General features: G+C 39.5%; 1 protein-coding gene across 3 annotated transcripts in view; it reads right to left on the reverse strand.

Moving 5' to 3' along the window:
- The window catches only part of cdkal1 (CDK5 regulatory subunit associated protein 1-like 1), a 1005231-nt gene that overhangs the window by 961488 nt on the left and 20726 nt on the right, over positions 1 to 23017 (reverse strand). The window lies entirely within an intron of this gene.

The following is a 23017-nucleotide window of genomic DNA, read 5'->3' on the forward strand; positions in this document are numbered from 1 at the left end:
ACAACATCCCAGCTGTCGTGCTGAAGACTTGTTCTCCAGAACAAGCCGCGGTACAGCTACAACACTGGCACCTACCAGACAATGTGGAAAATTGCCCAGGTATGTCCTATCCACAAAAATCAGGACAAATCCAATCCGGCCAATGACCGCCCCATCAGTCTATTCTCAATCATCAGCAAAATGATGGAAGGTGTGGTCGACAGTGCTATCAAGCGGCACTTACTCACCAATAACCTGCTCACCGATGCTCAGTTTGGGTTCCGCCAGGACCACTCAGCTCCAGACCTCATTCCAGCCTTGATCCAAACATGGACAAAAGGGATGAATTCCAGAGGTGAGGTGAGTGTGACTGCCCTTAACATCAAGGCAGCATTTGATCGAGTGTGGCACCAAGGAGCCCCAGTAAAATTGAAATCAATGGGAATCAGGGGGAAAACTCTCCAGTGGCTGGAGTCACACCTAGCACAAAGGAAGATGGTAGTGGTTGTTGGAGGCCAATCATCTCAGCCCCAGGGCATTGCTGCAGGAGTTCCTCAGGACAGTGTCCTAGGCCCAATCATCTTCAGCTGCTTCATCAATAACCTTCCCTCCATCACAAGGTCAGAAATGGGGATGTTCACTGATGATTGCACAGTGTTCAATTCCATTCGCAACCCCTCAGATAATGAAGCAGTCCGTGCCCGCATGAAGCAAGACCTGGACAACATCCAGGCTTGGGCTGATAAGTGGCAAGTAACATTCGTGCCAGACAAGTGCAAGGCAATGACCATCTCCAACAAGAGAGAGTCTAACCACCTCTCCTTTACATTCAACGGCATTAGCATCACCGAATCCCCCACCATCAACATCCTGGGGGTCACCATTGACCAGAAACTTAACTGGACCAGCCACATAAATACTGCGGCCACAAGAACAGACCGGAGGCTGGGTATTCTGTGGCGAGTGACTCACCTCCTGACTCCCCATAGCCTTTCCACCATCTACAAGGCACAAGTCAGGAGTGTGATGGAATACTCTCCACTTGCCTGGATGAGTGCAGCTCCAACAACGCTCAAGAAGCTCGACACCATCCAGGACAAAGCAGCCCGCTTGATTGGCACCCCATCCACCACCCTAAACATTCACTCCCTTCACAACCGGCGCACTGTGGCTGCAGTGTACAACATCCACAGGATGCACTGCAGCAACTCGCCAAGGCTTCTTCGACAGCACCTCCCAAACCCGCAACCTCTACCACTTAGAAGGACAAGGGCAGCAGGCACATGGGAACAACAGCACCTACACATTCCTCTCCAAGTCACACACCATCCCGACTTGGAAATATATCACCGTTCCTTCATCGCGCTGGGTCAAAATCCTGGAACTCTCTGCCTAACAGCACTGTGGGAGAACCTTCATCACACGGACTGCAGCGGTTCAAGGCGGCGGCTCACCACCACCTTCTCAAGGGCAATTAGGGATGGGCAATAAATGCTGGCCTCGCCAGCGACGCCCACATCCCATGAACGAATAATTCAAAAAAAAATTCTTCTGTTCCTTTCTCCCTCATCTTATCTAGCTGCCCTTTAAATGCATCTATGCTATTTGCCTCAACTATTCCTTGTGGTAGTGAGTTCCAGATTCTTACCACTCTTTGGGTAAAGAAGTATGTCCTGAATTCCCAAGTGGATTTATATTTATGGCCTCTAGTTTTAGACTCCCCCACAAGTGGAAACATTTTCTCTACATCTACTCTATCAAATCCTTTCGTAATCTTAAAGACCTCTATTAAGTCACCCCTCAGCCTTCTCTTTTCTTGAGGTCTCATCAGCCTTTCCTGATAAGTATATCCTCTCAGTTCTGGTATCATCCTTGTGAATCTTTTTTGCACCATCTCCAGTGCTTCTATACCCTTTTTATAATTTGGAGACCAGAACTGTGTACAGTACTCCAAGTGTGGACTAACCAAGGTTCTGTACAAGTTTAACATACCTTCTCTGCTTTTCATTTCTATCTCTCTAGAAATGAACCACAGTGTTTGGTTTTCTTTTTGTATGGCCTCATTAACTGCGTCACTACTGTTAGTAATTTGGGTAATTTTCCCCAGATCCCTTTGCTTCTCTACCCTAATTAGATACATTATCCAAGCAGTATGTGGCCTCCTTATTCTTCCCACCAAAATGCACCACCTCACACTTATCTATATTGAAAATCATTTGCCAATAACACACCCATTCTGAAAGCTTATTAATATCTTCTTGTATTTTGTCACATTCTTCCTCAGTATTAACTGTATCCCTCAATTTGGTGTCATCTGCAAATTTTGAAATTGTACTTACGATTCCTGAGTCCAAATCGTTTATGTAAATTGTGAACAACAGTGGTCCCAGCACCGATTGCTGTGAAACACCACTTCCCACCTTTTACTAGTTTGATAATAGCTACCCTTAACCCTTACTCCGTTTTCTAGCCAGCTTGCTATCCGTTCTGCTACTTGTCCCGACTCCACATGCTCTGACCTTAATCATGAGTCGACGATGCTGTACCTTATCGAAGGCCTTTTGAAAATCCAAATATATTACTGCATTACCCTTTCTGTTATTTCTTTAAAAAATTCAATAAGGTTGGTCAAGCATGACTTTCCCTTTTGAAATCCGTGCTGACTACTCTATTATATTTTCGTTTTCTATTACATCTTTGAGGAAAGATTTCATTAACTTCCCTACCACCGTCAAGTCAACTGGTCTACAGTTCCCTGGACTTGTTCTATCTCCCTTTTTAAATATAAGAGTTACATTAGCTGTCCACCAGTCCTCTGGCAGTATTCCCTTTTCTAATGAATTTTTATTTTATCTGTAACAGTGCCTCTGCTGTCTCTTCCCTAACTTCTTTTAATATGTGTGGATGCAATCCATGTTGTTTAGCAACGTGCATTTATATAGCTACTTTATCGCAGTAAAACATCCTAAGGTGCCCTACAGGAGCGCCAAACAAAATCTGATACCAAGTCATATAAAGAGACATTAGGACAGGTGACCAAAAGCCTGGTCAAAGAGATAGGCTCCAAGAAGTGTCTCAAAGGAGGAGGGAGATGTTTAGGGAACGAACTCCTGAGCTTAGGGCCTAGGAAACTGAAGGCCGCCAACGATGAAGCGACGGAAACCGGCATAGTACTGAAGGATCGCTGCATTGTTGGAGGTGCTGTCTTTCGGATGAGACCGTAAACTGAGGTCCTGTCTGCCTTCTCAGATGAACATAAGATTCTTCGCCAGTATTCAAAGAGTTGCCGGGTGCCCAGCCCAACAAGTATCCCTCAATCAACAGCACCAGACTAACCAGTTGTTCATCTTATTGCTGTTTATGGAACTTTGCTGTGCACTAATTGGCTGTATTTTCCCCACATAACAGCGACTACACTTCAAAAGTAATTGATCGGCTGTAAAGCACTTTGGGATGTCCTGAGGAAAAGAATGAAGCTATATAAATACACGTTCTTTTATAAACTAAACACAGATGGCAATCAAACTCTGTCTACTGAGGAAACTTTCAAAATTCAATGTTTTTTTTCAAAACAGAAAAGTCAAAATTACTTCACATTGTGATCCAGCACTCTTTATCTGGCTATATGTCTCTCGGGACTAAAGATTAAAACAAGTGTTAACATATAAAACTTTTCAAAAAATTATTCTGCAGCTTGTTTTCAAATCATCTGGAAATCTCAAAAAGAAACCCTAAACACTAATCAGTGGTCCCATCATGATCCCTGGGGCACACCACTCAGTAACCCCCCCCAATCCTGATGAGTACGCATGTTTTCTACATTTCAGCCATTTTCTTATCCATACCCAAGATTTAGTCTGAATCCCCACAGTTTTTAGTTTAACTAATAGCCATTCCTGTGGAGCTTTATCAAGTGCCTCAGGGTCTAGCTGCAACATGTCAGGCGGCTTACCATAGTCCACTTCGGGTGTCATTTCAGGTCAAAGCAGTTTGGTCAAGCAGTATCTTCCCCTTATGAATCTATGTTTACTGTTTACTAAGTTATTATTGTTAAGACAATCTTCAAGTTTACACTAGATAATCAATACCATTGTTTTACATGGAATTCAAAGAATACTGATGGGTCTGTAGTTGCCCATGTTTGATTTGTCATTCTTTTTGAACATGGGCACTACGTTGATCAGTTACCAATTTAGTGGTAACTCCCTCAAGATGACTGTCAATGCTTCATAAATTTCTTTCCTAGTCTCTATATAAGCTGGAAGAAATGCAATCTATCCTTGGCAGCCTTGGTAATGGAGAGGATATGGGGTCAGAAGCTCAGCTCAGGGTTAAATAGGATGTCGAGGTTGCGAAGAGTCTGGTTCAGCCTAAGACAGTAGCCAGGCAGGCAATTAACTCTGACTCACCCAAGGCTCTATTTATTTAACAATTAAGAAATGTCTTTAAACAGACATAGCTTCAAATTAGCAGCAGAACAATATAATGTGTTTCATCATGTAACACTCCTGTTCGTATAAAACAGCACATCATCTGACTTACTAAGAGCAATGTTACAGAAGATCTACATAAATGCATCTCCCGTGGCATACCTCACAGTGAGTCAGAGGTGATATTATTGCAAAGCAGGGAAAGGCAAGTTGAAGGGATGTGGAAGTAGGGCAGAGTCCACATCTCCACTGAAAGGAATTGGACAGAAGTTTGCAATAGATCTCCTCAGAAACGAAGTATCCTTGACTGGTTCCTGATAAATTAGTAAGATTATCTTTACCCATCGCAGGTGGATAAATATGTTCCTCTCGCACGCCATTCTACATAAATGAGTCTCTGCAAGTGAAATGGGACAGCAGCTTTTTACCTTTACTGTCTGTCAGTTCAGGGAATGGGTTTTTAAGAGCATAGTCCAAGAAAACTATAAAACTTATATAAAAATTAAACTGATTTTCAACTTTTCTTCCTTACCAACTGAAGTCTGCTTAATTAAATGTTTAAATTTAGGACTTCTGTTCAGAACTCCTCTTCAAACTTCAATAATGGTATAGTCCTTTCAAAACTTGCCAATGTTTATATGAATCATTTTGCTTCGCTCATCATTTTTGAGCTCTCAGATAAACACAAACAGAAGTGCGGCTGGTGTTTATATTTAGAATACATTACAAAATCTAAAGATCCACACCAAGCTCGTCACAGTTCTCTCCTCATCTGCGTCTATGTGTAACTCCCCGTCAATATACTTGCCTACTACATGAGAGAGATCAGGTAATATATAGTAGACATTAACTTTGCAAGCAAAAACACTCAAGAAGAAATTGAGTGCAACTTTGTTCGGATGTTTTATATAAAAAAAACTTTAACTGCAATAAATATGGTTTCCCCCGGGGGGTTTCTCATCGACAGTCATTTTCCCTTGGTGCACAAGAGTGGAGGAGGGAGTGCGATTTACAAACAGAAACTTTGGGGTATGCTTTGTTCATGGCTAGTCTTGCTACCAATCACAAAAGAGAGTCAGAGGTGTGGACATATATGCATGCAGGGAACTGTAACCTGCTGCCTTGCTGAGTCTCTTCAGTTGAGAATGATGGTCTTGGGAACCCAATTAACATAAGGCTCAGGCTTCTCAGATAAGCAAAGATCTCTGAAAGAAAACAGCAGCATTTCAAACATAGAAAATCCTACTGTGCAAATGAATTAAATTTTCTGTTAAGTTTTGTACATTTTTATGTCTTCATTATGTTCCAAAGCTTATTTCCAGAATTACTACAAGTCTTCAGCTCAGAAATCAAGATGCTGGAAAAAAGGTTTCCACAAAATATTTTGAGCAGTTTCATTGGTTCGCCTATTTTATTTGGTAGTTCTGGGAACCCCATTAACACAAGACTCAAGCTTCTCAGATAAGGAATGGCGCCTGATAGGAAATAGACTGCTTGTTCTAGATTAGCTGTTTTTCTAGGTTCTTACTAGTTTTTCATTAGATGTTTATATGCACTGGCTATCTCTTAGGTTGTGATGTATTGTAATTTTATGAATTATTACATTTCTGTCAGAGGCAACTGTAATACAAAATTTGCCCACAGAAAATTGATGTCCAAAACTTACAAGAAACATGTAATTCAGGGATGTGCTATTTTATAAGGGCAGGAAAATTATACCATGAAAAATAGAATGTAGATGTGCACCCCTTTAAGACAATGTGTAAATGCTTTGCATTATTGGAATGAATGATGAATACACGAGTTCAGGTTACAGACGAGATCCCAGGCTTTGTTCAGTATCTTAATAAAAGGACAGTAAGCATTTTAAAGATCGCAAAGCTGGTTCCCAAGTTACAGAGCTCTTTTCTCCCAGGGCAGGGCAGCAAGAGGGGTGGGTGGAGGAGAAAAGCATGCATGCCCAGGCAAGCGGCAGCAGTGATGAGGAGTTGGGACAGGCAGGGGAGGGGAGTCTGTCAGCATTTGGAGGGTGATTATCAGGAGCAGGAAGAGAGCATAGGAAGAAGCAGGTGGAAGAGTCAGCAAGAAGCCCAACTTTTCCATGCCTCAGGTAGGTTGCACCATAAAAAACCATGCCACCTACCTTGAAATGGAATAGAAGGATTGAGAGGTAATTAGTACTTCACCTAAATGGCCATTCTTCACATGTGACTCTTGACATTGCATATTGTAGACTATTTGATACTTGGAAACATCACAGCCAAGCCTGATCTTGATATCTACTCACGTGCATTTCCAGATGTCAAACGATAGCAAGAACCCTGGCTGATTTTTCCACCTGGTCAGACTGTGAATAAGGCGGCTATTTCTAGTGCCCCAACTCTGTCCAGCAGAGATCAGTAAATTTACCAAAGACAAGGAATTGAACCAGAGCCTTTAGTGGCCTGTATGGTTAAATACTATATTGCACACAGCATTTACCAAATGAACTACTGAGGGAGCCTCATGGCCTCTCTGTGCCAGATTTCCACTTTGGTACTCATCAGTGCTAAATTATGAGCACTTTGATATTGGGGAATTATGCCCATTGGGGAACTGGGTTCAGACTACAAAAAAAATCATGTTCAATCCTCACTTTCAGGAATGAGAAAGATGGTTAAAATGCAAAATATAAATGTAAAATAGAGTACTGTGCTGGTAAGCAGGACATGTGTTGATGTAACTGTAGCTGGTAACCTGTCTGGCAGGCTCCATTGAATTTTAACAGTACCACTGATCTCAATGAAGGCTACTAACAGGATTGCTCAAGGGAAGTGCTTGAAGCCTTTAATAGTCACCTTCTGTAGCTGGGTGGCCTGTGGTTTACATCGGGGTGGGCAATTGTGGTCCTCTCTCTCAGGGCTGTGTCAGGTGCAATGGCTAGAGTTGCAGCTTGGAGCCGTGAGCCAACAGATAAGCTGATAACCCAATGATTCCAGAGATAGCCATGCTTGCTGGCAGGAGCACAGCAACAAAATTATGTGTTACTGAAGAAAGCTATGGCAAATGAATGGGAGAGCGATGAAGCACTTGCACGTGGAAAAGAAGCAGAAGCACTTTCAAAACTCAGGGCCACAATGAATTTGTAGATTTGCAATCCAATTTCTATTATCCACCAGGGTCCCCTGCGTTGTAATAGATAAAAGGTTCAAGCGCATTTTTCAAATGTATATATACTACTTGGTAGACAAAAATCAGAGCAAAAGGCTATGGTTTAAAAAACTCATTTACTAATAGGTAGAGGGAGCTGCGCTGTTGTATTAGTGAATGTTAACACTTTTGAGGCAACAAGAAGGATTTTGTTTTTATTCTCAAGTCTATTGTTACATTTTACTGAGCAGCTGTGTTCTACTGACTGAAAATCCATGTAGTACCAACACATTTCAAGCAGCAATACATCTATACTGTTCAATTTTCCAAAACACTGCAGTGTAACAAAATTTATACAAATCTAGAATATATTAGAAGTCTTGCATTAAGCACACAATTACTCCATGTTATTCCCATCACACATTGCTGATTAGCTTAAAGTAAAATAGAACCAAATCAGAAAGAGAGGGAATTTATCAGAAGCAAGAAAACTGCCAATGAGAAACTACATAGGGCTTATTAAACCATCCAATGCAGTCAAGAGAACTGCCACTTAAAAAAAAACTTGTAAAAATGAAAATAGAAGTGAGCCAACCAAATCACACAAAACATTTTTTGAAAAAAATTCTGCTGCCAAACCTGTGATGCCAAACCAAAACACCCCACATGCTGGCAAGCTCCAGGACCATTCCCCAATGCACCCCACCCACTCTCCCCAGATCTGATACCTACCTCCAATTGGTGCACCTTGCATAATCCTTGCTCTGTATCCTCCACGGATAAAAATTAAATACATAGGTAAAGGAATATTAAAAAAAAGTCACTCATTTATGGTTTTCACAGAATAATGGACAATTATGGTATTTGATATCCAAAGGACAGGAACTATCCCTCATAATACCATGTAATAAAATCTGAATTTGTCGTATTTAGTTGCCACAAATCAGTGGTCCTGATGTTAAGACGGTAACGCCCTTATTGTAATAAAATAGTGCATCCTTCAATTTACCGTGAGCAGCGCCATAGAAAATATACCAGTTATATTCAATAAATGAACAACTTAGCTATCTTTTATCCTGTAAATTTTTACTTTCAGTTTTTGTCAATTAATATCCACCAATGTAACTACTAGCATGCTTTTAAGCTATCTTTATGAAAAACGTGCTGTTAGCAAAGCATCAAGAACAAGCTGCTGAGGGCTATGTCGAAACAGCTGGACTCGAGGCTTTTAAGATCTACCTACACAGTCAAAATGGTCTGCAGCATATTTATTATAGTGCACTTCATAATGAATGATGCCATTTCATTAAACAAGTCCAAACTATGCAACGATGTACCGTTTGCAATACAAAACAAAGTAACTGATGTCACATCATGAATACTCCCTTAACAATACGGTACAAACCTAAAATTCTGTCCCTTCTTGCACCAACTTCAATTTTAAAATGTTGCATCTGGATGCAAGGCATTGCTGGCTCTGCTGCGTTATTTTTAATAGGTTCTGTATTCAGACACAGTGCTACAATACCGTACATACCTTATAGTCAGCACAACTATATTTTAGCTGTTCCTGCCCACATTTCTTCCTCTTTCCTTGCTTTAAGACTGAATTTTTTTTAAATACGCGAGAAAAAAATGATAGTAAACAGTAACAAGCCAGCTTCCCAGTTTACAGCACTGAATAGGACCAGCTAGTGCGCAATGAGGAAACATGAGCTCTTCTGATTGGACACAAAGGCCGAGCAGCATCGCACAGCTACCATGGCACCATTTAGCTTTATTTGGATATGATCATTTCCGTCAGCTAACAACTACGCTATACATTCAAGACACTAGGACTGCCTGCACTCACATACCGTTTGTCTCAAATCCTTTACCTTCTCATTAATCAGAGCCCATCTTTCCCAATCAGTTACCATAGCCAAATGATCCATTCACCAATTTAAAACTTTAAAAAAATGTTTAGTCCCACACTCCACCAATATGTTACATGCTTAGTCTTTTTGTTAACCCATGGTTTTTTGTCTATCATAAATGTGCATTTTAACATTCAATATATGATTTAAATGTGTAAAAATACAGGTATATTTTTGTTAAAAGTCAACCAAAAAATGAAAAATGTTACATTTCAAAAATGCTTTCAGGAGATTTCAACTTTATTTGGTTGTATAGTATTTCTGATGAAGCATGGAGATAAACTGGAGTAACATGCAAACTTACAAGGGATAAAACACGTCATAGTAGCAAGATGGTGCACAATTTTACAGTGTCAAAAAGGTAAACTTGGGAGAACTACATCAGAGGAGCAGAGAAAGGGTAGTTTCTTGTCAAATGCTGCCACCTATTGGCTAAAAGGCCTGAACCTACCAAATGTTCTATAAATTGGTTTTATCATATTTAATAAAAAAGCCTGGCTTTTGAAGCAAAATTAGACCAGATGTTTTCCGAATGGCAATGGTGCCTTTAAATTGAGTACTGCAATAATCATTGCAAAAGTATGAAATTCTACATAAAGTGCTAGAAAATGGAGAATGTGGAACACCAGTCCCATTCATTGTTCAATACTGCCATCTACTGATCTCAAAGAAAATTAATTTTGAACACATCCAGTCTCTTCACTGGTCCGTTCTGGCCTATGAATAGGGTCACTATGACTTGGGCATTTTAAACATATTTTATAAATTATCAGTTTTCAAAAAAAGTCAATGATTTTTTCCCCTCGTCTACACAAAGCTGCAATTAAAAGAGGAAATAAAAACAAAAAGTGCTGGAAATGAACAAGTTATTTAGCATGTGGAAGAGAAAGACAGATTAAAATTTCAGGTGCGACTATCAGAAAACTGATGATGGGAATTTTTGTTAAGTTCACATCTAAAATGTTAACTTATTTTTCCCTTTCAGGTGCTGATTAATCTGTTGTACATTTCCAGTATTTTAGCTTTCATTTAAATTTCCACCATTTGTATGTTCCTTTAACTAAACAGAATTTGGTTTGCAACACTTTTACCTAAACAGCAGTAGAACGGCTTCAGAATTAAACTGACTTATGTTGCCTTTTCCATATTTTGGATTAAGCTTTCTTCTGGGTGCAAGAATGTGTGTGAATATGTGCATGAGCCCAATCAATGCCAAATTTCAGACACGTAGGCCCAATTTGACCAAACTACATTACAACAGTGACTGCACTTCACAAGTACTTTATTGGCTGTAAAGCGTTTTGGGACATCCTGAAGTCATGAAAGGTGCTTTATTAATTGTCTTTTTTAAAAAAAAAAGCTTAAACACTGTTGGAAATGGAGTAGAATCTGTATACCAATTTTCTTTTCATAGAGAGAGTTCAAAACTGTAGGTAACCTGAAAGAAATTTCAGGTGATGAAAAACGTGAAAAACTGAAGTTACTTGCTGAGGTGACATTATGGGTGTGACTGCAATCAAACTACACAAGAGTAATTTGAATATGAAAATCATCTCATTGAAAAGAGTGGTGTGCCCTAATTTGCAGCATCTCTGGCAGGATCATAAAATCAATGATTCTACTATCACCAAAATGCCGAATTCATCAACAAGAAATGTAAATGCTCAGCAGAGTCGCACTCCTGCTGCCCTAGTCATTTTTAATGTGGACAAGCCAAGAAAGCCGTGGTTATGCATTTCCATTCACTTGCAGCCAACCCAGTTTCCATAATCTGAATACTGTAAGAGTCACTCTATTGGATCCAGAGACAGTAATATATTAGCCACTTCAAAAAAAAGTCAAGTATTAGATTTGTGACCAAATGCACAGTGAAAGATATACGCTGCTGTCCAAAACTGTGAAAAATGCATGTCCAGGGTTGATTTTAGGGTCTCCAGAAAATTCTTTTATTAAAATTATAAGAAGTGGAAATGAAAATAGTGTTTCAGTAGCATTTAAAGCAGGAGTCCTGCACAATGGCCGGGAAAACATCAAACCTGTCTTAAATCTTCAGCTAAAACCCCCCACCAGCAAATCACTAAATAAAATTTGGGGATACTGTGGACAAAGAAATTATCCAGCTCCAAGTTTCAAACAAAACTCAGACATACATAGTAGCTTAAAATTGTACCAGGGAAAAAGAAATCAGTGCAAAAATACAGATCCCGTTTTAACATTCCAGTTTTAAAAAAGCCTTTTCTCCTCCAACTTCAACCTTGCCTGTGCTCTCTTGAAGGTCTTGGGAGGTGCAGTTTCACATGTGGTTGCACCTCACCCAAATAGTGAGTCTCCTGTGTGAATTTGGGTGGCAAGTATCAGTAGGCTGTTCAATCATGGAAGCCACCACAGCTGAGCCTGATCTTGTTCACATCTGGGAACACAGATTGGAAATTTGCTCAGAGCTGTTCCTGATTCACTTGCCATAACTTCGTTGGAAGTACAGTGGAAACCCTGTTAATGCCCCAGCAGGGTTCATCAATAGAGATCTGCATCAGTAACTCTTGCTGTTTTTCCTTTCTCCTTAAACTGGGAAAACTGGGGCAAGCAACACCTCCATCAATACCCTAGGTAGGATCAACCAACGCAACACAGGCCAGCTGTTGAACTTGGGGCCCTCTTGGATTGCATTGCTCAGTATCACATCAATTTTCATTCCACTTTATAACACTAAATGCTAGTTTAAGGCACCATTAATCAATGTAATTTCATATGCATATTAACATTATACCCAAGTTCAATGTCTGGTAAGTTTGTCTAATTTAATAAAAGAATTAAATTAAAGGAAAGCTTGTATTCTACCCCCTCCGCAGTGTGTTAATACTGTAATGTGCTACTCAACAAAGTGATTAGGTGACACTTTGTCCCAACTATTTCAGACATAGTAAATCTCTTATTTTCTCTACCAAGCCTATCCTTGTTATTGCCCACCCCAATGGGTATACCCTCATCATGTACTATGTTACAGAGAGTAGGCAACCTGATCAACTGCCTTTGCAGCATTGCTCAAGAGCAAGTTATTTATGTAGGAACGGCCTCACTTGTAGCCAATTCAGTTACCACAACCAGAAGCCTGGGAGCTGATTATATGCCCAACCTTAAAAAAAAGTAAGCTTCTTTTGTTCCCCTGTGGTGGAAGGTGGAACTGTAACTATCGATTCAATCCACTAAGTGCTCTTTCCCAGCAATATACAACTCCCAATTACATAAAGTGGTCTTACATACATCAGAGAGGGTAAGTTCTTTGTCACCACTCCTGCAAATATACTTACTGAACAATAACATACAAGTAGAAACTATTTTGTAAAGTTCAACCATGGTTCAAAATACTAATTTTAAACCAATTCAAGTACTAAAAAAAATGAAAAGCAATCATGTTTGGGAGCTATGCAGTTTACAGGGATGGTAAATAAAAGTTGTGTACTTTGTATTTTAGTCTATAGTTCAAGACAACAGTTCCACTGCAATTAAATCAAAGTCATTAGTTAGGAACATTATAGTCTTCCCAAGAACAATAAATAACCAGTGCTATGCCAACATCAGAAGCATCAGAAACCCAATCTCAGCATGTGACAAACATCTCTGCATCACTGCTTACATTTTTTCTTTAATATTGATGTGACAATAAAAATATACTGATGGCATGTACCATATAAGAGGTTGATCAGAAAGCAGTACATTACCAGTCTGGTTCACATGCATAAAATCCCAAAGTATAAAGAGTCCATTTTCAGCTGCATTTTATGTAGTATAAAAGTGCTATTGTGACATGTTTTTTTAAAGTCTGGGTTCAGCCACCACAGTTTAATATGCCCAACGGCTAAAAGAGTCCTTAGCTGTTAGGTAATCCAAAACCAACACATTTAATAAACTGCCTAATAGCTAAAAATTGAGTTTGAAAAATCTTTACTGCCCCTGGAAAAGGTTTCTATGCTTGTGCTCTTATCGTTCTTGATTAATCGTGTTTTTTTTTCCACAGAAGGTTTGGTTTATTAGGTTGTGCCATGGAGATTTTACTTGTAAAAGGTAGCAAACATTTACAAATACTTGTTTGTTGATTAAAAGAAAGGTTTTCAAACTCAGCTTCCCATACCATAGGGAATCCGCATGGGATCCCAGGGGGTCCCCCAGATCATTAGTAAGATTTCTGTATTTGTCGGTCTTTGTTGACTCACCAGCACTAATTTTTTTTCTGTTGCAGTATACCAATAAAAACAGTTTCCTACAACAGAGCACTGTTTTACTTTGGGCAGCTGACACTGCCTTTCGGAAGTTAGGACAGGGTGCCTAAGAGTATGTTAATATTTTAAAGGAGGTCCCCAGGAGTGTGCCAACATTTGGGGGTTGGGGGGGGGGGCACATAAAAAGTTTGAAAACCACTGGATTATGGTACAGCTATCTGAGTGTCAGAAACCCTCCACTGTGAGAGTAAAATCTCAGTTTTGTTGAGGGCAAAAGAAGCCCAGTGTTATAAAACCTTCTGGTTTGCAAATGAGCAGAACTTATTGCACAAATTTAGATAAATGGTCCTGCTGCAGATTATCTTGCTAATTGGGAATCTGAAAATTCCATAGATACCATAAATAAATAGTTGCGGAAAGAGTTATGAAGGTAATGAAGGTATTTTTGGGTCAACTATTGTTCAAAGTTAAAACCCAGCTGACAAACTCACCAATTCAGCAAACCAGGCAAAAGTTTATTAATTTCTGCTTACTAACCACTTAAAAGGCTCCAAGATTGGAATGATCACTTTCACCAAGAAACAACTCCCACAATTCCTTCTCAACCGTTTTCTCAGCAAACGTTTATAAAAGTTATTCAATAGAAAAATCACCTGTAAACATTTACGTTGATATTACGTTGAGGTTAATTATACTAACCCTTCCTTTTTAAAAAAGTGACCTCATTTAGACCACGGACATCACACGCTATTACCCAGTTAAAATGTCAGGCAGACAACCATTTTCCACATCTTACCAATGCCACTTTGCAACTAACCACCAAATGACCCAGACTGATTTTTCCTTTGTCTCTTACGAGGAAACACCAGGGCTCCACTCAGTACCTTCTGGTACTGACCTGGCCAAGAATGGTCCAAACTTCCATCTTATTACTCCATGGCACCCCAATTTGTTTTACCAATCTGCTGCAGGACCAATCGACCTTATGAGGGCATATAGATATTGCAAAAAAAACCTTCATTCAAAAAGACAATCATTCAAAGCTAACTGCCTTAAAAAATAAATCCTTAAACAATCTGGGCATTCACTATGAAATTATGATTATTTGCATTCAGGCATCTTAAAGAGACTGACCTAATATTAACTAGTTTTAGAGTTTTAGCGTCTAGATAAAAGCCCAGGAAGGCTCATTAAATCATTGAACACTAATTCCACCTAATTAGCCACTTGTATCCACACTTCTTGTACACACTTGATGTGAGAAAATTTTGGTGCAAAGCAGTGCATCATAAATAGCTGACGTGTTGCCTGATTTCTTGCCCACTCATTTTTTAAAAATTAATATTTGTAAATAGACTACACAAGCTCATATTCAACTTCTATTTACCAGAATCACTTGTCAACAAATGTAACATCTTGACTCCCTGCATGAATGGAGCCCAAAACTGGCAGAGAAAGCAACCATCAATCTCTCATATATACAGGAGGACACAAAAATGTAATCAACAGTACAAACATTGCATAGCAGTATGTAAAAATTGATTCATTTGTATTTATTCTCCCCATTGGTATCACTTTATTGATATAATTGTGCAGAGTATTTTCTCTCCTCCCTTTCATAACAATTAGAAGAGAATTCTAGTTTAATTATGCACCATTTATGTACTAATAGTTGAGCAGAAAGATGAAAAAACAAATTCTTCACTCAAAAACAAAACACCTTATAACAGAATACCCAAAACAATTATAAATAAGTGTCATGGCCAAAATCTTGCACATCTGGTAGCCTACGCCAGCTGCAAATGTTGCTTTTTAAAATTTGTAACCAACACAGATACTTCAACTTTTTAAGTTAATCATTTTGGTACTAAAGCATGACCCCATGAAGGACTCCCAGATTCTTTTCAAATTTTCTCTTAACTCACATCTTTTACAACTGAAAAGCCACTTTGAATTACACCAGTTAATGCACTGTCTGGTCAATGGAGCAGAGTAGAAGTTAGCAGAGCGTGACCCCCTACCGGCTGATAAAATTTAACACTGAGTTTATTTTCAAGCTGCCAGTCTGATAACAAACAGATGCTGGGTCATTCTAGCATAAGCACTCAGAGCACAAGGGGCCTGTTGTCAATGAGAACAGGCAAAAGACAAGTTGGAAACAGTACACTACAAAGCCATTTAAATAAATACTAGCTTCACATCTATCCTTCAACCACTTCTAAAGTTATTCCTGCAACCAGATGCTACATTATAAATTATGTATTCTATTTAACCAAAAGAACAATAACCCATGAAGTGATGAATTTCTGGCATGGAAGCCAGTTCTGGACCACTTTTAAAAAGCAAATCCCCATATAGTAACAACTTGATTTTTATTCTTATCAGGCTTATAAAACCATCCAAATCTGGCCATTTTGAGGAACTTAAGTCACTCAGGAATTGTTCACAACAAAGTAGATCCTTGCCGAAAGTGAAGGCAATCAGTTGCTGTCAAAATCAAACAGCCATTACCAAACTACTTCACAGAAAATGATATTCTGAAGGCAGGTCTGTAAAAATTGTTTAAAAACTCAATGATGGTGGTGGAGAGTTGGGTTTCATTGACATTCATGTGGATGCTAAGTTTGTTTGTGGTTGTCGTCACTAAGAAGTAGCATGTAGATAGTGAATAGAAGTGGACCAAGGATACAGTCATGCACATTAAAGGCAATCTGTGGGCACAGAAACATTTGATAAGCGGTGATTGCATTAGGACAGGTAGAAATGAAACAAGAGTGCAAGGCCACAGAGATGAACCATGAAGGAAGTTGTGAAGGAGAAAGGATTGTCCCACAGTGTCGAAGACAGCGGAGTGGTTGAGGAGGACAATGAGCAACATAAGGTCAAGTCACAGTCACATAGGATGACACTGGTACTTTGATCGGGACTACCATGGGCTGGTCAGGAACAAGTAGATGTTATGGACATTCAGCGGCAATAAATAAGTACTTCATTAAAGTTCTTTCCACTCAATTACAGAAAAGGTGTGAAAAAACATGCAATCATAGACAAATGTTCAGAAAATTAATCAAATGTCCCTGAAATAAATTATTGTCTTAAAGCTGCGGCGTTCAGTAGGTGTCAAAATACAAACAGTTTATTCCTCACAGAAAGGCAGGAGCTGAACCAAAACTTTAAATTTAAAAAATCTTTTGTTCCATATCTTTTTAAATCCTTTTAATGCCATTTGTGGAGGTCAATTTCAGCAACACACTCTGTATGCTCGTCAATGATTTTTCCATGTAGGACTCTGCCAATCAAACCCAAAACAAAAATGAAAATCGAAGGGCACACAGCTTGTGGTTGTCACACTGACCTTCACTGTGAAATGTTGAAATACAATTTCATAATTCACTTGAAAGCATTTAAAAGAAAAATATGGGTATTCCTTAGCTCTGCCATGTGTGTGAACAGCAACTGAGAATTATAACAATTTAGTTTTAAACAGAATTGGATTCAAGAATGAGGTAATTACACAAAGAGAATTTTCTTGTGGGGGGAAAAAAAAGTTGTTTTCATTAAAGCTCCAATGTACAGATATGAGCTGTAAATGCAGATGAAACAACAGTTATTACAATTTCCATTCTGCAGGGCAGAAGATCCGTTTGTATCTTCCAAAACATTAGCTTCTTCTATGTAACGTCCACAAATATAGTTGCCCGTCAGCTCCCGGGTCTCGGCCGTCAGATACTTGAGCGGTCAAGTGGACTTCCGCCAAAATATTACCAATACCAGAATATATTTCAACCAAAACTAGTTATTCTGACAACTAGTATAAAAAAAGTACTCTTAAATTTCTTGGTTACACCATCCAGGATGAACTCAACTATTCGTGACCTTGGTGTCCCATATCAGCACCCCATCTCCGTTCCTACCTCAGCCCACTAGCCGTTGAAACCATCTTCTATGCCTGTAACCTCCAGATTCAATTACACCAGTGGTCTCCTGGCTGGCTTCCCATCCTCCACCCTATATCAACTTCAACTCAACCAAAACTCTGCTGCCGCATCCTATCCCACACTAGGTCACGCCTGTCCATCCTCACTAGGCTACATTGGTCCTGGTCCCCCACTGTCTCAAAAACGTAAAATTATCAAGCTTGTGTTTATACCCTTCCAAGGGCTCACCTCTCCCCATCGTTGTAACCTCCTCCAGACCGACAACCCACCCCTCCTGCTCGTACTTTCTGTTCCTCTGATTTCATCTTCTTGTGACCTCCCATCACCCACCATTGGTGGCTGTACCTTTCAGCACCTTGGTCCAATTTTCTGGAATGCTCTCTCTAAACCCTCTGCTTCATCATCCCCCCCCCACTCCTCCTTTAAGACCCACCTCTTTGAACAAGCTTTTGGTCACACCTCATAAATCTCTTCTTCCGGTCGGCAACATAGAATCATAGACTGGTTAAAGCACAGAAGGAGAACATTCATCCCATCAAGCCCATGCTGGCTCTTTGTAAGAGCAATCCAGTTAGTCCCATTACCCCACTCTTTCCCTGTAGCCCAGCAAAATGTTTTCCCTTCAAGTATTTATCCAATTCCTTTTTGAAAGCCATGATTTAATCTGCTTCCACCATCCTTTCAGGCAGCGCATTCCAGATCATAACTACTCACTGCGTAAAAAAGTTTTTCCTCATGTCGCCTTTGGTTCTTTTGCCAATCACCTTCAATCTGTGTCCTCTGGTTCGCGACCCTTCCGCCAATGGGAACAGTTCCTTTTTATTTATCTTATCTATACCCTTTGTGATTCTGAACACTTCTATCAAATTTCTTCTTAACTTTCTCTGCTCTAAGGAGAACAACCCCAGCTTCTTCAGTCTATCCACATAACTGAAGTCCCTCACCCCTGGAACCATTCTAGTAAATCCTTTCTGCACCCTCTCTAAGGCCTTCATATCCTTCCTAAAGTGCAGTGCCCAGAATTGGACACACTACTCCAATTGTAGCCGAAACAGTGTTCAAAGTAACTTCCTTGCATTTGTACTCTATGCCTCTATTTATAAAGTTCAGGATCCCATATGCTTTTTTTAACCGCTTTCTCAACCTGTCCTGTCACCTTCAAAGATTTGTGCACATGTACTCCCAGGTATCTCTTCCTGCACCCCCTTTAGAATTGTACCATTTAGTTTATATTGCCTCTCATTCTTCTTGCCAAAATGTATCATTTGCACTTCTCTGGGTTAAATTTCATCTGCCATGTGTCCACCCATTCTACCAGCCTCTCTATGTCCTCTTGAAGTCTATTACTATCCCCCTCACTATTTACTACACTTCCAAGTTTTGTGTCATCTGCAAATTTTGAAATTGTGTCCTGTACACCAAAGTCCAAGTCATTAATATATATCAAAAAAAGTAGTGGTCCTAGTACTGACCCATGGGGAACACTACTGTATAACTACTTCCAGTCTGAAAAACAACCATTCTCCACTACGCTCTGTTTCCTGTCACTTAGCCAATTTTGTATCTATGCTGCCACTGCCCTTTTATTCCATTGTCTTCAATTTTGCTGACAAGCCTATTATGTGGCACTTTATCAAACGCCTCTTGAAAGTCCATATACACAATATCAACCACATTGCCCTCATCAACCCTCTGTTACCTCATCAAAAAACTCAATCAAGTTAGTTAAACACAATTTGCCCTTAACAAATCGCGCTGGTTTTCCTTTATTAAATTTACTTCCGCGTCTCAAACACCTTGGACAGTTGTTCTACATTGGAAGGCATTATATAAATGCAAATTCTTAGTTATCTCAGCCTTTCAGTTATCTTTTTCTTTTCTCTCCTATAGACTTTTTAGAGCAGAGTTTTGGGTCATCAGCCTTGGAGCAGCAGCTTTCCGCAGATGAGGTGAGTTGATCCACCTGCAATCCAGTCTCTCTCAGTAAATCTTTTTTGTATACCCAGAGTTGCTAGAACTTACTGGCTTTTCTGAATCAAAATCTTTAGATGATTCTAGGATTTCCACTCCTGTCCTCAATCTGAACAGGCAATGACTTTTAACAAATTACATTTATATTACATCTTTAGCAGTAAAGTATCCAAAGTCAGATCATGCAAGAACTGGTTGGGGGAGTGAATTATGACAGGTGGCTGCAGGTACTGTAGAGGAGGCAGGTTTTAATAAGGCTTTTGTAGGTGGGTTAAGAGATGTAGCAAGACAAAGGGGTTTTAGGAGGGAATTTCAGAGTGTGGGGGAAAGGTTGCTGAAAGCTCTACTACCAATGGTGCAGTGGGGAGTAGGTAGAGTAGGAAGAGCGGAGAGACCAGAGGGTGTGGAGAGAGATGTTGGGCAAGGAAAGGCTCGGCCATGGAGGGATTTGAAGTTGATGTATGGAGAGACGGGAGGCCAATGGAGGTGGGGAATGATCAGAGTGATAGTTGGGCAAGATAGGATGCAGACGGTAGAGTTCTGATTAAGTTGGAGTTTATGTAGGGTGGAGCTCAAAAGGTTAGGGAAAAGGGAGAGAGGCATTGGAAAAGTTGAGTCTGGACGTGGCAAAGTCATGAATGAGGACTTCAGCTGCAGTAGCAGTGCGGTAGATGCAAACTCAGGCAGTGCTTTGGTGAATTCAATTTTGGCAGAATTTATGGTATCATGATAAAAAAGTGCTGCTGTATTCCATGTTGTATTTGCCTGGATTTTTAAAAATATGAACAATGCACTTGTTTTGTTCCGTTAGTTGGATTATTTGAGCTGTTACTTCTATCACATCTTCAAAAAGTTTCATAAATATTCAGTACAGTCTGACATCTCTATGTACGCCTGCTTTATAAGAGCTTTCCAGACAGAAAACCTGCCTCCACACTGTAAACAGCAAACACAGCTAGAAAACTATAAATACAGCTTTCAATATTACAATATTAAGTTAGTTCTTCTCAGTGAACTGTTCCTTCCCTGAAGCAACATTACACAATTTTTGACAGAACTTAAAATGGCAATTGGTCTTCAAGTAACTACATACATTCTTACTGAAGATGATTCAAGTCATCTGAGGGGTGCACACTGAAGTGCAAACAGTCTGAGTGACTTCAATGACAAGTAGCGACCATGATTTTTGGTGAATAGTGGCAATTATGATCGATATGCAGAGACAAGTACAGACTTCTTACAACCAGTTCTGCCCCTGGAACAATTCCACTTCAGAGCAACAAAAGAAATCCAACAGTCGTTGTGGACATCAGCTCAATTACTACTTTGAAGAAAATGGTTATGTACATCTGATACTTCAGTTGCAATGGGACTAGTGCAATTTGATTATTCCAGTAACTATCCTCCAGGGACAGTGTTACTTTCTACAACAGTTCAACCCCTATCAGTCTTCAATGACATTGGCCCTACCCTCTTTCGCTATATAAATCACATATAAACTATTCAGCTCACTTCACTAATTTATTAACCAGACTTTCCAGCTCACTATTATGTGTTCTTCAGCAGAACAGTATTCTTATGCCTCCCAAAGGGACCCTTAAAAAGAGGGCTAGATGTACAGTAAATGCATTTTCAGTTTGACTTGTTTGCAAGACTTAAATGTACAAATGCTTATTATGCTGATGCAGGAAACTACTGTGGTGTAAGTGATGTGGAGATGCCGGTGATGGACTGGGGTTGACAATTGTAAACAATTTTACAACACCAAGTTATAGTCCAGCAATTTTATTTTAAATTCACAAGCTTTTGGAGGCTTCCTCCTTCGTCAGGTGAACGATGTGAAATCATTCACCTGACGAAGGAGGAAGCCTCCGAAAGCTTGTGAATTTAAAATAAAATTGCTGGACTATAACTTGGTGTTGTAAAATTGTTTACAGTGGTGTAAGTGGACAGTGAAAGCTAAGTGCTCGAAACTAAACTGGAAATACTGCAAATCCCAGGAGTTCAACCAGAGACCAGTAAATTTGTGAATCTATGTCATCATTTCTGCTTCCTTCAAGAGCAAGAGGAAAACCTCAGTTTTTAGAACATTAAAATAAATGAAAGCCAAGCATTACTACAAACCAGCACTTCTCTTCATGGTTTCAAACATGTGTATCTACATAGACGAGCAACACTAAAGCATCGATCATTCCACAGATATAAAGGAGCAAAGTGCATCTATATGGCTGCTGAAACAAAAGAAAAATCTTTTCAAGAGATGCCATCCTGATGCATCGCAGAATAGGATATCTTTACAAATGTTAAACAAATTTAAGTGTATAGCTTTCTTAAAACCAGCCTGGTAATGTAGCAGCATAAGTTCTTCCTGCTTTTGTCAGTATATTCAGACTATTACTACTAGGACTGGTACATAGCCAGTTTTTTATTAACCAAACAGTAGCTTTAATCTACTTTACTTAAAGAAAAGGAAGGTCATCAGTTCCCTTGTTAAACTGACAAAGAATCCCTAACTTTCACCATTCTAAATCATTAAATCCTCATGTATGATTAGGTAGTAGCAATCCACTCATGCTTACTCATTATTTTCAGATACTGTTGGTATCAGTGAGCCCTGCAGCACACAATCAAAATGTCCATAATCTCCTTGTGTAAATTCAGAACAAAGCAGATTTCTCAAACTGGGATTCATAATTAGAACTGATGTCCAAAAAACATTTCTATTTCTAGCCACTTACTAAGAAGAGCCTGAAGGATAAAAATCTCTAAGGAAATACAGAATACTGAAGGCGCTAATTTTATCAGAGAGAATTTCCTCAGAGGATTCTGTAGCTTGTAATGAGTAAAATAAAGTAAAATTAGAAAAATGATGGGAAACAGAAACCATATGCAATAGTTCTCTTTCATGCCTAATGACATGAGGCAACGCATTTTTTCCACTGCTTTACATCCAGCAGACCGTGCTCTGGGTTGTTTCTGTAACAAAGTCCCTTTTTACATGGATAGGTCGTTAGCCTGTCTCACAGCTCCCTACTAGGAGAACAGGCTAGATGCGAAAAGTCACCACTCTACACCCTGTCGGATGTCAACCCATCTTGTTAGCCCATGTTAATAGTTACTGACCAAAAAAAAATCCTGTTTTGATACACGAAAGTTACTCCATCTGCCAAGGGTCAACAAGATAAAATGAATGATCAATTAAAGTGAATTATTGTTTGAGCTAAACAAATCTTTACACATTTTCATGGGGAAAAAAAACTGATTTATAAAGAGTTGAGGTTGGGGTTGCGTTTCATACTGTAGAAATAAATCTAAGTCTTCAAGAAATTATTAAATCCCAGCATTCTAAATAAAATTAACAGAGTTTCAATGATATATATTTAAGCAAGTACTGGGACCCCATGTGGCAAGTATATTTTTGCCAAAACAGATCACCT

This window comes from Heptranchias perlo, chromosome 2 (genome assembly GCF_035084215.1).
Source record: "Heptranchias perlo isolate sHepPer1 chromosome 2, sHepPer1.hap1, whole genome shotgun sequence".
In the NCBI taxonomy this organism is placed as follows: domain Eukaryota; kingdom Metazoa; phylum Chordata; class Chondrichthyes; order Hexanchiformes; family Hexanchidae; genus Heptranchias; species Heptranchias perlo.